Raw genomic sequence first — 12,652 nt, forward strand, 5'->3', positions numbered from 1 at the left:
TTTGTTGAGCCAGTTTTTGACTTTCCCCTGTTCGGACTTTGAACCGCGGTCCGCAAGTTGCCGAGCGCTGATCTAGAATAGAGCGTGGGACAGTGTAAAGTGATGCAAGATCTGCGACTAAAATAGAAGTGAGCAGACGGGAAAGATGTGTTCAAAATGGTTCAAATGGCTCTAAGCACTATGGGACTTAATATGGGAGGTTATCAGTGCCTTGGACTTAGAACTACTTAAACCTAAATAACCTAAGGACATCACACACATCCATGCCCGGGGCAGGATTCGAACCTGCGACCGTAGCAGCAGCGCGGTTCCGGAGTGAAGTGCCTAGAACGGCTCGGTCACAATGGCCGGCTGAAAATTGGGTGCTATTCAATATGTGCAAGAACCAAGATGGAAAAATAGGACTGGAAGACGAATAGTGGTTGGTTGGTTGTTTGGGGAAGGAGACCAGACAGCGTGGTCATCGGTCTCATCGGATTAGGGAAGGATGGGGAAGGAAGTCGGCCGTGCCCTTTCAGAGGAACCATCCCGGCATTTGCCTGGAGTGATTTAGGGAAATCACGGAAAACCTAAATCAGGATGGCCGGACGCGGGATTGAACCGTCGTCCTCCCGAATGCGAGTCCAGTGTCTAACCACTGCGCCACCTCTCTCGGTGACGAATAGTGAAGTGCCCCGGCTAAAAATGGTGTAAGTCAGGAAAGCAGACTTTCGCCGATACTGTTCGACCTATACATCGAAGGAATAATGAAGGAATGAAAGAAAGCTTCAAGAGTGGGGGTTAAAATCGTGGTGAAAGGACATCAATGATAAGATTCTGCGATGACATTTCCATCCTCAGTGAAAGCGAAAAATAATTATAGGATGTTGAATGGAATGAGCAGTCTAATGAGTACAGAATACTGAATGACAGTAAATCTGAAAGAGACAAAGCAGTGAGAAGTAGCAAAAATGATAAAACCGACAAACTTGACATCAGGAATGGGTTTCACAACGTAGGTGAAGTCGGGAATTCTGTTGCCTTGGCAGCAAAATAGCCCATGAGGGACGAAGCAAACAGTGCTAAGAAAGAGGCTTACCGACACTCATTCTCCCCAGACACCATTCACGAATGAAAGAGGAAAGGGGGATCAGCTACGGGTACGAGGAGAGCTTTCCGCCAAACACCGCTAGGTGGCTTGCAGAGTAAGATGTAGATGTAGAGAAGCTTACGTGGCAACGAATAATAAAAGCAATGCCGGCAGTGGGATCTGATCCAGAGACATCGCGCTTATGGAACTAGGCGCTTACTCGCTCTGCAGCAGTCTGCTTTAGTGCCAACGACTACACAAAGTATACGAGCACATCTAAGGTTTTGAAACCGGGAATTCTCGTAAATGGTTTAGAGCTGCGTTTTCCCGTTCACATCCGTTCTAGTCGAGAATGCTTTTCCCGTTACAACAAAACGCGCGCACACAGCTGCGTCTCCTTTTGAAGTTAGCGTATAGTACTATATAGTGCTGTACCATCTCAGCTCGTGGTTCGTTCTCCACAGTGTGTATCCAAAGCAGTGCCGTATTGTTTAATAGCTTGTATGGTGCACTCGGATTGTGTTGGAAGACGACATTAAGCAAGCGGAAAGTTCACAGGCTCAACGCAACTAATGGTGACCCTCCTGATTTGTCAATTGTAATTGCTCGACAGATCGTATGGGCACAGTGCTCGTTTTCGTTTTAGTTCAAAAAATAATTTTGTGTTACAGACAGTTTCAGGAAACTGACAAGAAAACTGGAAAAATTAATGTAATGTCAAATGATCATATTGCACTCTACACAGCACAGTTTTCAGATAAGCTTGACAAAGGCCAAATACTACGGTCGACACTGGTTATGTGGATTTAATAAAGCATTAATTGAACAACAGTTGCGCAATCAGTGCCCTCCAAAGATGTATAAACTTAAAAATTAATGTTACGTAAGATTACAGTGTGAGAACTACACTGAAGGGAAACTAGTGCTCCTGCTAATATCGTGTAGGATCCTCGCGAGCGCGCAGAAGTTGCCGGAATACGACATGGCATGGATTCGACTGATGTCTGAAGTAGTGCTGGAGGGAACTGACGCCGTGATTCCTCGACGGCTGTCCATAAACCCGTAAGAGTACGAGGTGCATTCAAGTTCTAAGGCCTCCGATTATTTTTCTAATTAACTACGCACCCGAAATCGATGAAACTGGCGTTACTTCTCGACGTAATCGCCCGCCAGACGTACACATTTTTCACAACGCTGACGCCATGATTCCATGGCAGCGGCGAAGGCTTCTTTAGGAGTCTGTTTTGACCACTAGAAAATCGCTGAGGCAATAGCAGCACGGCTGGTGAATGTGCGGTCAGGGAGTCTTTCATTGATGGAAAAAGCCAAAGGTCACTAGGAGCCAGGTCAGGTGAGTAGGGAGCATGAGGAATCACTTCAAAGTTGTTATCACGAAGAAACTGTTGCGTAACGTTAGCTCGATGTGCGGGTGCGTTGTCTTGGTGAAACAGCACACGCACAGCCCTTCCCGGATGTTTTTGTTGCAGTGCAGGAAGGAATTTGTTCTTCAAAACATTTTCGTAGGATGCACCTGTTACCGTAATGCCCTTTGGAACGCAATGGGTAAGGATTACGCCCTCGCTGTCCCAGAACATGGACACCATCATTTTTTCAGCACTGGCGGTTACCCGAAATTTTTTTGGTGGCGGTGAATCTGTGTGCTTCCATTGAGCTGACTGGCGCTTTGTTTCTGGATTGAAAAATGGCATCCACGTCTCATCCATTGTCACAACCGACGAAAAGAAAGTCACATTTATGCTGTCGTTGCATGTCAACATTGCTCGGCAACATGCCACAGGGGCAGCCGCGTTGTCGTCTGTTAGCATTCGTGGCACCCACCTGGATGACACTATTCGCATTTTCAGGTCGTCATGCAGGATTGTGTGCACAGAACCCACAGAAATGCCAACTCTGGAGGCGATCTGTTCAACAGTCTTTCGGCGATCCCCCAAAACAATTCTCTCCACTTTCTCGATCATGTCGTCGGACCGGCTTGTGCGAGCCTTAGGTTGTTTCGGTTAGTTGTCACACGATGTTCTGCCTTCATTAAACTGTCGCACCCACGAACGTACTTTCGACATATCCATAACTCCGTCACCACATGTCTCCTTCAACTGTCGATGAATTTCAGTTGGTTTCACACCACGCAAATTCAGAAAACGAATGATTGCACGCTGTTCAAGTAAGGAAAACGTCGCCATTTTAAGTATTTAAAACAGTTCTCATTCTCGCCGCTGGTGGTAAAATTCCATCCGCCGTACGGTGCTGCCATTTCTGGGACGTATTGACAATGAATGCGGCCTCATTTTAAAACAATGCACATGTTTCTATCTCTTTCCAGTCTGGAGAAAAAAAATCGGAGGCCTTAGAACTTGAATGCACCTCGTACGAGAGGATGGAGATCTCTTCTGAACAGCAGGTTGCAAGGCATTACAGATATGCTCAATGATGTTCATGTCTGGGGAGTTTGGTGGCTGGTGGAAGCGTTTAAACTCAGAAGAGTGTTCCTGGAGCCACTCTGTAGCAATTTTTGACGTGTGGGTTGTCGCATTGTCCTGCTGGAAATTCCCAAGTCTGTCGGAATGCACAATGGAGATGAGTGGATGCGGGTGATCAGACACGATCCTTACTTACGTACTTGTCACCTGTCAGAATATAGACATGTCAGGGGTCCAACTGCACACACCCACAACATTTCAGTGCCTCCATCGGCTTGAACAGTCCCCTAGAGACAAACAGGGTTCGTGGATTCGTGAGGTTGTCTCCATACCCATACACGTCCATCCACTGGATACTATTTGAAACGAGAGTCGTTCGACCACATATTTTCAGTTATTAACAGTCCAACGTCGGTGTTGATGGGCCCAGGCGAGGCGTAAAGGTTTTTGTCGCGCAGTCATCAAGGACACAAGAGTGCGCTTCGGCTCTGGAAGCCCATATCGTTGATGTTTCGTTGAATGGATCGCACACTGACAGCTATTGATAGGCCAGCACTGAAATCTGCAGCAATTTGCGGAAGAGTTGCACTTCTGTTACGCTGAGCGATTCTCTTCAGTCGTCGTTGGTCTCATTCTTACAGTATATTTTCCGTCCCCAGCGATTTGGAGCTTTGATGTTTTACCAGATTCCTGACATTCACGGTACACTCGTGAAACGGTCCTACGGGAAAATCCGACTGCGGCGCTACCTCGGAGATACTGCGTCTTATCGCTCGTGTGCCAACTATAACACCGCGTTCAAGCAGTTAAATCTTGATAACCTGCCTACGTAGCAACAGATCTAACAACTGCGCCGGACACTTTCCGTCTTATATAGGCGTTGCCGACCGCAGCGCAGTATTCTGCCTGTTTACTTATCTCTGTATTTGAATACGCATATCTTTTCACCAGTTTCTTTGGCGCTTCAGTGTATGTATGCTAAGGTAACCGATTTCAGCTTTTTGAATCTAACAGTGAAACGCAGCATGACACACAATCCTGTCTGTGGAAGAAATAGTTCATCTCAGTATTTAATTCGTGGCATTATCCTTTACACAATTGCGTGCAATAAAATACACCATCCTCAGCACCGAGAAAATGTTATCATCAGGCTTTTAAGTCTTCTTATCAAACGTTATGCAACTGTGCACAACGGAAATCACGCTGTTAACTGCTAAAGAAACGGTTAGTCAACATGGCCCAACAGAGACACCTAGGGATAACACCATGAAGTATTTCGCGATTCTTTGACGAAAAACGAGTGGCGGATGACAATTTCTGTCATCAGTCTGCTGACTGGTTTGATGCGGCCCGCCACGAATTCCTTTCCTGTGCTAACCTCTTCATCTCAGATTGCAACCTACGCCCTGAATTATTTGCTTGACGTATTCCAATCTCTGTCTTCCTTTACAGTTTTTGCCCTCTACAGCTCCCTCTAGTACCATGGAAGTCATTCCTTCATGTCTTAGCAGATGTCCTATCATCCTGTCCCTTGTCAGTGTTTTCCAATATTCCTTTCCTCTCCGATTCTGCGTAGAACCTCCTTATTCCTTACCTTATCAGTCCACCCAATTTTCAACATTCGTCTATAGCACCAAATCTCAAATGCTTCGATTCTCTTCTGTTCCGGTTTTCCCAAAGTCCATGTTTTACTACCATACAATGCTGTACTCCAGACGTACATCCTCAGAAATTTCTTCCTCAAATTAAGGCCGATATTTGATATTAGTAGACTTCTCTTGGCCAGAAATGTCTTTTTTGCCATAGCGAGTCTACTTTTGATGTCCTCCTTGCTCCGTCCGTCAATCGTTATTTTATTGCCTAGGTAGCAGAATTCCTTAACTTCTTTGACTTCGTGACCATCAATCCTGATGTTAAGTTTCTGGCTGTTCTCATTTCTACTACTTCTCATTATCTTCGTCTTTCTCCGATTTACTCTCAAACCATCCTGTGTACTCATTAGACTGTTCATTCCGTTCAGCAGATCATTTAATACTTCTTCACTTTCACTCAGAATAGCAATGTCATCAGCGAATCGTATCATTGATATCCTTTCACCTTGTATTTTAATTCCAGTCCTGAACCTTTCTTTTATTTCCATCATTGCTTCCTCGATGTAAAGATTGAAGAGTAGGGGCGAAAGGCTACAGCCTTGTCTTACCCCCTTCTTAATACGAGCACTTCGTTCTTGATCGTCCACTCTTATTATTCCCTCTTGGTTGTTGTACATATTGTATATGACCCGTCTCTCCCTATAGCTTACCCCTACTTTTTTCAGAATCTAGGACAACTTGCACCATTTTATATTGTCGAACGCTTTTTCCAGGTCGCCAAGTCCTATGAAAGTGTCTTGATATTTCTTTAGCCTTCCTTCCATTATTAGCCGTAACGTCAGAATTGCCTCTCTCGTCCCTTTACTTTTTCGAAAGCCAAACTGATCGTCACCTAGCGCATTCTCAATTTTCTTTTCCATTCTTCTGTATATTATTCTTGTAAGCAGCTTCGATGCATGAGCTGTTAAGCTGATTGTGCGATAATTCTTGCACTTGTCAGCTCTTGCCGTCTTCGGAATTGTGTGGATGGATGACAATTATGACGGCGCAAATCTCTCCCCGGAGTCTGCTTCAATGGCTCAGTACTTGACCACGCCTGAAACGCTCAGCTGTTCCTACGTGGAACAAGAAAGAAAAATTTTCCACGCGATTGTAACTTTCTTAGCAGAAAATTAGTAATGAACAATATGTTTTAAACAGCAGCTGTGCTAAGCGCATACACCGCACTGACCTTACGTAGCATATGCGAACTATGACATTTATGGACAAATGGAATTCAGATAGTGGGAATAAATTCGTGGAAGTACCTTTCGACCTTTTGACAGTCAATTAGCATTTTAAAATTAGATATACTACGGTAATAAGATAAACAGGATCGTGAGTGATGGCTAAAGCAAAACACAATCGAGTTGTGGACTGTAATGAAATTTTCTACTCAGCGGAATAACGAAATTACCGGGCGAGCGTAGTGCATTTCATCATTATCGTAGGAACATTAAATGAGGCAGAAATAGTCCAGAGATACAGCCATCCTTCCCTGAAATCGTACGCCGAATTCGACGTAGTTGACGAACAGATGGCATTTTCCCCTCACTTAGGCACTAACATTATTTGAAAAGTGACTTGAAGATAATTTTAAATCTAGGACAGCCCCAGTTAAAGTAGCTAAAAAAACAGACTGACAAATTCATGCAGTAAGATACAGATGTTTACATACGAGGTGCATTCAGGTTCTAAGGCCTCCGATTTTTTTTCACTGGACTGGAAAGAGATAGAGATATGCGCATTGTTTTAAAATGAGGCCGCGTTCATTGTCAATACGTCCCAGAGATGGCAGCACTGTACGGCAGATGGAATTTTACCGCCAGCGGCGAGAATGAGAACTGTTTTAAATACTTAAAATGGCGCCGTTTTCCTTACTTGAACAGCGTGCAATCATTCGTTTTCTGAATTTGCGTAGCGTGAAACCAATTGAAATTCATCGACAGTTGAAGGAGACATGTGGTGATGGAGTTATGGATGTGTCTAAAGTGCGTTCGTGGGTGTGACAGTTTAATGAAGGCAGAACATTGTGTGACAACAAACTGAAACAACCTCGAGCTCGCGCAAGCCGGGTTGGCGACATGATCGAGAAAGTGGAGAGAATTGTTTTGGGGGATCGGCGAATCACTGTTGAACAGATCTCCTCCAGAGTTGGCATTTCTGTGGGTTCTGTGCACACAATCCTGCATCACGACCTGAAAATGCGAAAAGTGTCATCCAAGTGGGTGCCACGAATGCTGACGGACGACCACATGGCTGTCCGTGTGGCATGTTGCCGAGCAATGTTGACGAGTAACGACAGCGTGAATGGGACTTTCTTTTCGTCGGTTGTGACAATGATTGAGACGTGGATGCCATTTTTCAATCCAGAAACAAAGCGCCAGTCAGCTCAATGGAAGCACACAGATTCACCGCCACCAAAAAAATACGACGCTGCGGTCAGCAACACCTACAAAAGACACCAAGTATCCGGCGCAGTTGTTAGATCGGTTGCTGCTGCTACAATGGCACGTTGTCAAGATTTAAGTGAGTTTGGACGTGGTGTTACAGTCGGCGCACGAGCTATGGGAAACAGCATCTCCGAGGTAGCGATGAAGTGAGGATTTTCACGTACGGCCATTCGACGACTCTACCGTGAATATCAGGAATCCGGTGAAACATGAAATCTGTGACATCAATGAGGCCGGACAAAGATCCTCCGAGGAATGGAGCAATGACGGCGTCACAGAAGTGCAACCCTTCCGCAAATTGCTGCTGATTTCAGTATCGGGCCATGAATAAGTGTCACTGTGCGAAGCATTCAACGAAACATTATCGATGTGGGCTTTCAGAGCCGAGGGCCCACTTGTGTACCCTTGATGACTGCACTACACAAAACGCGTCGCCTGAGCCCGTCAACACCGACATTGACTGTTGATGACTGGAAACATGATGCCTGGTCCGACGAGTCAACGTGTACGGGCACGGATACAACCTCACGAATCCATGGACTCTGGAGGGTCTGTAATAGTGTGGGACGTGTGCATTTGGACTGATATGTGACCCCTGATTCGTCTAGACACGCCTCTGACAGATGACACGTACGTAAGCATCGTGTCTGATCACCTGCATCCATCGATGATCATTGTACATTCTGACAGACTTGGGCAGTTCCAGCAGGACAATGCGACATCCATCACATCCAGAATTGCTACAGAGTGGCTTCAGGAAACTGTGTTTAAACTCTTCTGCTGGCCAACAAACTCGTCATCATCATTATTGGGCATATCTGGGATGCCTTGCAACGTGCTGTTCAGAAATGTTCTCCAACCCTTCGTACTCTTACGGATATATGGAGAACCCTGCAGGAGTCATGGTGTCAGTTCCCTCCAGCAGTACTCCAGAAACTAGTCGAGTCCTTGCCACGTCGTGTTGCGCACTTCTGCGTGCTCGTCGGGCCCTACACGATATTCGGCAGGTGTGCAAGTTTCTTTGGCTCTTTAGTGTATATTGCTGTGGGCGTAAATCAAGCAACGCACGACACCATTCGTAAATGTTATCCAGGAGAATATTGAAAATTGCGCAACCACACCAGCTGTTACTCTGCAGCACTCTGTAATAGCTTCCTATACCACACGACACAGCATTAAATACACCAGAAGATGCAACGTAGAACTTGTGAAATCGGTTGTGTGTGTGCGTAATCGACCGATATAAAAACAGCTACTCCGGACTATTGGACTTCCATTCACTTTTATATTTTAATAGTTTTAACGTATGTGTACAGGATGAACATTAATAAAACGGACAAACCACAAGGACGGAACCCTGACTGGAATCGGTGCTAGCGGCAAGGCACAGTCAATGCCTTAGATGCGCGATAGCAATAGAAGTATTATAGACGACAGTGCTGCCAAAGCAGAGCTACTAAACACAGCCTTCCGAAATTCGTTCAACAAAAAAGACGAAATAAATAATCCAGAATTACTCAAGAGTATGTGGCAGCATGAGTCACTTCTCAGAAGATGTCCTTGGAAGAGCGAAACGACTTAAAAGCAAGCCTTCTGGTCCAGACTGTATACCATTTAGTTTCCTTTCAGAGTATGCTGATACAATAGCTCTATATTTAACAAACATATACAACCGTTCCTTCGACGAAAGATCTGTACGCAAAGACGGGAGAGTTGGACAGGCCACATCAATATTCTAGAAAGGTAGTAGGAGTAATCCACTAAATTACAGTCCCATATGATTAACGTCGATGTGCAGCAGGATTTTGAACATATGTTCGGACAATATGAATTACCCTAAAGAGAACCGGCTATTGACACACAGTTAACACGGATTTAGGAAACATCGTTCTTATGAAACACAACTGGCTCTTTACTCACACGTAGTCTTCAGTGTTACTGACAAGCGATTTCAAATTGATAACATACTTATAAATTTCCAGAAGACTTTTGACACTGTACTACACAAGCGGCTTGTAGTTAAATTTCGCGCTTATTGAGTATCGTGTCAGTTATGACTGGATTGTTTACTTCCTTTCAGATCATAGTTCATAGTAACTGACGTAAAGTCATCGAGGAACAAAAGTGCCAGCCGCTGTGGTTGTTCGGTTCTAGGTGCTTCAGTCCGGAACCGCGCTGCTGCTAGTGCCGCAGGTTCGAATCCTGCCTCAAGTATGGATGTGTTAGATATCCTTAGGTTAGTTAGATTCAAGTGGTTCTCAGTTTATGGGACTGATGACTTCAGATGTTAAGTCCTATAGTGTTTAGAGCGATTTGAACCATTTGAAAGCAGAAGTGATTTCTGCCGTTCTTCAAGTTAGGCCCTCTGCTGTCTCCTATCTATATGTATACACGGTTACTAGACAACGTGAGCAGCCGTGTTAGGTTGTTTGCAGATGATGCTGACGTATGTTGTCTAGTGAAGTTAATGTGTTGGCAGAAGAGCCAACATCGTGTTGCTAGAGGAGGCCGAAATGCAAGCGTTTAAGCTCACGCAGACTGGCGTGAGGTCTGGAACAGTTAAAGGTGTTGAGTCTAATAAATAAAGTACGAAGCTCTTGGAATAGCTTTAATCCACAATTGGAGAACATCGGTCTGACGGTACAGGCATCCATAGATAAATATTAAATGATCCTGGCGCCTTGCTAGGTCGTAGCTATTGACGTAGCTGAAGGCTATGCTAACTATCGTCTCGGCAAATGAGAGCGCTATGTGTCAGTTCCATCTCTAGCAAAGTCGTCTGTACAACTGGGACGAGTGCTAGGATCTGTCTCTAGACCTGCCGTGTGGCGGCGCTCGGTCGGCAATCACTGACAGTGGCGACACGCGGGTCCGACGTATACTAGCGGACCGCGGCCGATTTAAAAGCTACCACCTAACAAGTGTGGTGTCTGGCGGTGACACCACAGAAGTCACTGAAGTAGAAACCAAATTGCAAAACGATTTAGAAACGGTATCTGTCTGGTGCGAAAATTGGCAGTTAACCCTCGATAGTGAAAAGTGTTAGGTCAACCACACGAGTGTTAAAACGAATCCGTTAAACTTCTATTATACGATAAATCAGTCAAATCTAAAGCCCGTAAACTCAAGTAAATACCTAGCAATTAAGATTACGAACAACTTAAATTGGAAAGAACACCAAACCAAAGAATGTTTTACTAGCAGAACACTTACAAAATGTAACAGACCTACTAAACAGACTACCTACAATACGTTTGTCTGTCCTATTTTGTCGTACCGCTGCACAGTCTGGGATGCTTACCAGGATTAACGGAACGGATCGAGAAAGTTCAAAGAAAAGCGTGACGTTTTGTATAATCGTGAAATAGAGGAGAGATAGTCATTGACATTTGCGGTGGACGTAAAACAAAGGTGTTTTTCGTTGTGGCAGAGTCCTCTCATGATGTTTCAATCACCAACTTTCTCCTCCTAATGAGAAAATATTTTGTTGACGCTGACGTACATAGAGAGATACGATCATCATAACATAAGGGAAATCAAAGGTTGCCCGGAAAGATATAGGTATTCGTTTTTACACTCACTATTCGTCATTGGAATAGTAGTGAATTATTGTAAATGTGGTTGGATGAATCCTCTGCCAGATACTTAAGTGAATTTTGCAGAGTATCTATGCAGACATAGATGTAGCCTTCAGTATGACGTCTGCAATGGTCGTGCGTACCAAGCAGTGAGCTGATACTAACTTTCCTTTGGCGGAAAAATCTCAATTATTCGTTGGCGCTTGCAGAATGTCTACGGAGCCCTGGCAGTGATCAAAAGCACAGCGAGTCGTTAGGCGAGGCATCTGTCATCATTGCAACAAGGTCACGCAGCCCTGTCCGACCCTCTACGCACCGGCCAGCCACACATGGCTGTGACTTCCACAGTGTTGGAACGTGCGGACACTCTCATTCGATGTGCTCGACGGATCACAATCAGGCGCCTTGCTCTACTATTTAACGTCTGTGTTGTCATAATAAGCTAAATGGCGGATCATTCAGGCTACTGCGCAGGTTAAGATACTGAAGAATGGAAAAGAATATTGAAAAGATATACGAAATGCTGATAACAAAAGGAGTAATTTATAAAGAAAGACGGATAATATATAGTAGGCGCAAGAACTAACAAGGTATGATAAGAATCGAATCACAAAGTAATGAGATAGAAAAGATGATAAGAGAACGATGAATTGTTTACCCCAGCTGTCCAGGACGTACATCAAGGAAGTATATATGGTAATTAAAGAAAGGTTCAAGCGTAAGATTGAAACTCAGAGTGGAAACATATCAAGGACAATATTCACCGATGGCGTTGCTGGTATCCTCAGTGAAAATGAAGATGATTGGAATCAACATTGTAATGGGTGCAGAATAACGACTGAGTGTAAACCGAGAGAAGACGAGAGTAATGACGAACAGCCGAAACGAAGTTTGCGGTAAATGTACAGTCATAATTTATGGTCAGTAAGATCGCGAAGTGAAAGGTTTGTGCCAGCCTGGAAATGCGCTAATACAAGACAAACGAAGATCAAAAGTAGACTACAACAGTCGAAGAAATCTGATAGTGTGAAATATCCGCCTTAATCTCAGGAAGAAGTCTCTGAAAATGTATGCTTGGGGCACTGAATTGTACGGTAGTGAATCATGGAGTTCGGAAACACGGGAAAGGAATCGGAGCATTGCAAACGTGGTGTTTTCTAAGGATGCCGAAAATAGGTTAGAAGGTTCTCCACAAAATTGCAGAACAAAGGAATATATGTAAAACAGGGACAAGAAGAAGGAACAGCATAATGGGACACGGTCAAGTCAGAGAGGAATAACTTCTAAGGTACCAGACGCTACTGTAGAGGGTAAAAACTGTAGCGGAAGACAGAAATTGGTACACATTTAACAAATAATTGAGGAGGTAGACTGCACGTACTGCTCTGGTCTGGAGAGGTTAGCGCAGGGGAGGAATTCATGGCGAGTCGAATAGAACTAATCGGAAGAAAGATAACACAAAAAGAAAACCACAGCTGATGAA

The sequence above is a fragment of the Schistocerca cancellata genome, chromosome 10, assembly GCF_023864275.1.
Source record: "Schistocerca cancellata isolate TAMUIC-IGC-003103 chromosome 10, iqSchCanc2.1, whole genome shotgun sequence".
NCBI classification, from domain to species: Eukaryota; Metazoa; Arthropoda; class Insecta; order Orthoptera; family Acrididae; genus Schistocerca; species Schistocerca cancellata.